A 5,033-nucleotide genomic window follows, 5' to 3' on the forward strand; every position below is an offset into this window, starting at 1 on the left:
AAACTACCCAGAACTGGTGCCACATTTCACAGACTGTCTAGGAATACTACAAATAAAGGCCTGAAAGATTAATACAACACTGTCTCTAGAATACATGAACGAAACAAAATGGAAGATAGAAGGAGACGCCAAGGTCTGCGGACGCCTGCAGGACTACCTCGGGTCTACTGATGAACTGGAAGCAGCAACCTCACTGCGGTCCGAAAGCTACAGCACCGGGATCTGCACAAAAGAGTGTAGAGTGTAGTATCAGCACAACCGGCACCATGTGCTGGTAAGTGCCTAGCCTAACCTCGGCGAGGTAGTAACGAGGCTAGGACCAGACTACCAAATAAACCTGTGCAGTTAAATCATGTACAGCGGAAAATAAAGGCAAACTTTACAATTAAAGATAGGAAGGGGAAACATGCTACGGGGAACAACAAGTAACAACAGAAACCAACAGTTAAATGTAAAGAACACCATAACTCAATTATCAGTAAAAATCAGGAAATCAAAGACAAGTGCACGGCATCACCCTTCGTGCTTTTACTCTCGTCCTCACCATAAAATCGATATAAATGGCACGGCATCACCCTTCGTGCTTTTACCTCACATAATCATGGCACGGAATGATCCTTCGTGCATCATCACTCATATAAAGGCACAGAATGGTACATCGTGCGGCACGGCATCACCCTTCGTGCATTAACTCTCTCTCACAAATATCATGCACGACATCACCCTTCGTGCTTTAACACTCTCTCGCCAATACAATGCACGGCATCACCCTTCGTGCTTTAACACTCTCCCTCACCCAAACAACAATCACAAGCAATAAGGGCAAGGAAATAAATAAAATCACAATAAAATCCCGGCAAGGGAACAATAGTACAACAATCATAATCCGGCAAGGGAAACAATATCAAAAGCAACAACATCCTGTCAAGGAAGACAATGTCATAATCCTCTTCTTTTTTTCACATTTACTTCACAACTCAATTCACAACTTGAGCCAATGCTCTATAATGTCCAATTGCCAACAATAATTCCACAAATCATTTCACAACTTGAGCCAACGCTCTTCATTGTTCAATTACCAAAATTACTTCCACAAGCCTTGTTCAACAATAGAAATATCACATACGGCATGAACAATACAAAACGGAGTCATATTAATCATAGCATAAGACTCACGGGCATGCTTGACACCAACGTATAGATACTCGTCACCATACCTATACGTCGTACTCAACAATTAACACATAGCAAATAAGAAACAACTCCTAATCCCTCAAGCTAAGGTTAGACCAAACACTTACCTCGATGCCACGAACACAATTCAAGCCTCAACTACCGCTTTACCTCTTGTTTCCATCACCAACTCTCTTGTATCTAGCCACAATTTAATTAATATTATTAATAAATGCTAAATGAATCAATTCTAATGCATGAAAATGGGTTTTCAAATGTTTTCCCCAAAAAGTCAAAAATCGACCACTGGGCCCGCTTGGTCCAAACCCGAAATTCGGATCAAAACCCGATTACACATTCACCCCTGAGCCCGGATATATAATTGGTTCTGGAATCCGACCTCAATTTGAGGTCTAAATCCCCAAATTTCAATATTCTTAGGTTTTACCCAAAATTCCAAATTCCACCATGAAAACCCTAGATTCTAGGATTAAATTTTGTAAAAAGAAGTTAAGAAGTGAAAGAAATGAGTTTAAAGTCACTTACTTGTGTTTTGGGGAAGAAAGAGTGTTTGAAAAATCGCCCTTATGTTTTAGGTTTCTGAAAATGGAAAAATAACTGAAAAGTCCCGTTTATATACTCCTCTCAGACCCTCACTGCGGACCGCATAAAAATGATTGCGGCCGCGGAGCTCCATCGCGAACCGCGAAATATCGAGCGCAGCCGCGAAGAATTTGCCTTGCTCACCGCGGACCGCGTAAATCCCATCGCGGTCGCGAGAAGTCACTGTGGACCGGGAAGCCTGGTTCAGAGACCTGCAACTTCTCTGAACCTGTAACAGTTATTTTTTTCTAATTCTAAATTCACTCTGTGGCCTATCCAAAACTCAATCGAGCCCTCGGGGTTCCAAACCAAGGATCCACACAAGTCCAAAAATATCATACGGACTTGCTCGTGCGATCAAATCATCAAATAACATCATAACTATGAATTTAGCATCAAAATCAAAGAAAAATCTCATGAACTCTAAAGTTCAAATTTTAACAACCGAAGGTCCGATTCACTTCATTTCAAGTCCGTTTCTTACAAAATTTTACAGGCTCAACTTAAATATCATATAAGACTTGTACCGGGCTCCAGAACCAAAATACGGGCCCGATACCATCGAATTCAATTACTTTCAAATTTCCAAAAACTCTAAGAATTTCAGTTAAACAATTTTTCTTCAAAAATTCATTTCTCGGGCTTGGGACCTCGGAATTCGATTCCGGGCATACGCCCAAGTCCCATATTTTCCTACGGACCCTCCGGAACCGTCAAATCACACGTCCGGGTCTGTTTACCCAAAATTTTGACCGAACTCAACTTAAATTTATTTTAAAAGCAAAATTTATTATTTTTCACAGATTTTCACATAATGGCTTTCCGGATACACGCCCGGACTGCGCACGCAAATCGAGGTGAGACAAAAAGGAAGTTTTAAGGCCTCGGATCATAGAATTTATTTCCAAAATAAGTGATGACCTTTTGGGTCATCACACATGTACGACTTGTTCTCATAATAAATTGATTACTATACCAGCTGGAGTTTGGATTGTATTCTTTTATTTTGGAACATATAAAAGGTGATATATATATGGGCCCAGTCACCTGCCATGTGGAGCGTTTACTATTATACTATTTTAATAGATACATCTATTGTATGGTCACATGTACGTTTGTTATCAACTTGCAATTTGGCTTTCTTGCTCAAATTATTAGAGCACAGTTCCAGAATATAAATTGTGATGATAATGATGGTTTAAATCCAAGTTGGTTTAGTAGAAATTATATGCCTCCAATTATAGCTAAACCATTGGTTATGAGAATAAAACTCCAAATAGAAATTTTGTATGAAGTGTATTATTTAATATACAACAGCACTTGTACGCATCTTGCCAACAAGTTATGATACACTCTCCCCATCACAATTGGTTCAGGGTCAGGAACCAAATATTTTCATCTAGAAATGTGGATGTACTATATGACTTAATTGTGCCACCACAATGCACAAAGATTGGTCCCCAAAGAATGTTGGGGATATGTGTTGGTGATCCCAACATTAGAGGGAGAAAATGAGCAGCTGAAAAAAGTAATACATGAAATGAATTATAATGTGTACACTTAGTTCCTCGTACAAGAAAATATGAACTTGAAGTTCAAGTTATAATTCATTTACAAAATATTGCCATGCGTATTTGCTGACCCAAAACTAAATGTCATATTTCAGCTACTAATGCTCCAAATAGAATAAAGTCCATGATGGACATAGTCTATGGAACGCATGAAGCGTAATAGACTAATCGGTTCCAAAGATAAAACTCCATGAAGAAGGAGAGGAGCAAATGTTCAAGATGGTCATAATAAGGAGGCAGGTGCTTTATAAGAGCACCATCACATAACACTTCATAAGATCTCATGGGAGAGGCTCAGGTACCTGAAAATAATGAGATAAAGAGATCTCAATAAGTTATGTCTTTAGTGGGTAACGACGGAACCGATGTAAATGATCATCGATGATATTGTTGATATAATGTAGCGTTCAATATTACTAATATTGACGAGGATCTTGAGCTCAAATCTGTCATGAAATTTGGACAGATAAATTATTGGCCAAATGAAAAATACGCAATAGAAAATGACTTCACCTGAAAAATGTAAAGCTGGATGGATAGTCCCAACACCTGAAAGTGAAATGAAAACTCAAGTCGATAGACATAAAGACGACTTGTAGCACAAGATTTTTCGTAATATTCCGGCATTAGTTATATGGAGATATTTTCTCCTATGGTGGATGAATCATTTCAGGTTTTAATTTGGCAATGCATGAAAAACTTAATATGCGTATAATGAAAATCCTCGAAGGATTTAAATTGGTAAAGTTTCAGCAGATCCTTATATGGATTAGAGTAATCATGGTGTACATGATTTATTTTTGTGACTAGTGCAATTGGTGCACTAATGTATCTTGCTAGAACCATAAGTATAACAATATTCTAGCGAGATATAATTTTACTCCTATGTGTATTGAAATACGATTAGTGTTATATTGCAAAAGGAATCTATTATATAGATTTGTTTATTCTAACAGATATTGTCAAGGTTTTGTTGGTTATGCAAATGCAGGCATTTTCTGAAGTTCATTATGTATGTGAGGGTACTGCCATATTATTATTTCACAAGGCAGTTAATTGTTGATACTTATCCAAGTCATGTCAATATACTAGCAACTGATAAAGCAAGTGACTCAACACAACAGATGTGTGACTTTTCCGTGAAGAAAATATTTCAATAATAGTGAAGGCGATGATATTTGTTTATCTCAATTGAAAGAAGGATATATTGAAGGAGACAAAATAAAACATATATCACCAAAGTTCTATTTCAGACATGATCGTTGTTCAACAAATTTGTTCAAGTGATAATTTGACAAACTTCTTCACAAGGCATTGCCGATCTCAATAGTAGAGAAGTTATTATACAAGCTTGGAATTCGTCATCTTCGACAAACAAAAGTGATGTTTCCATCAGGGGGAGGCAAATACGCGCTGTACTCTTTTTCCCTTAGCTAAGGTTTTATCCCACTGGGTTTTCCTAGCAAGATTTTTAATGAGACAGCAAGTAATGCGTATTACAAGATATGTGTACTCTTTTCCTTCACTAAGATTTTTTCCTACATGATTTTTTCTTAGTAAGATTTTAACGAGGCACATTATCTATAGACATCCAAGGGGGAGTGTTATGAAATATTATAATATTAGTGGATGTCTATAACTCCTAAAGAAGTTACTCCCACTACTCTTCTCCATTATGTAGATAAC

Source organism: Nicotiana attenuata, unplaced genomic scaffold (assembly GCF_001879085.1).
Source record: "Nicotiana attenuata strain UT unplaced genomic scaffold, NIATTr2, whole genome shotgun sequence".
In the NCBI taxonomy this organism is placed as follows: domain Eukaryota; kingdom Viridiplantae; phylum Streptophyta; class Magnoliopsida; order Solanales; family Solanaceae; genus Nicotiana; species Nicotiana attenuata.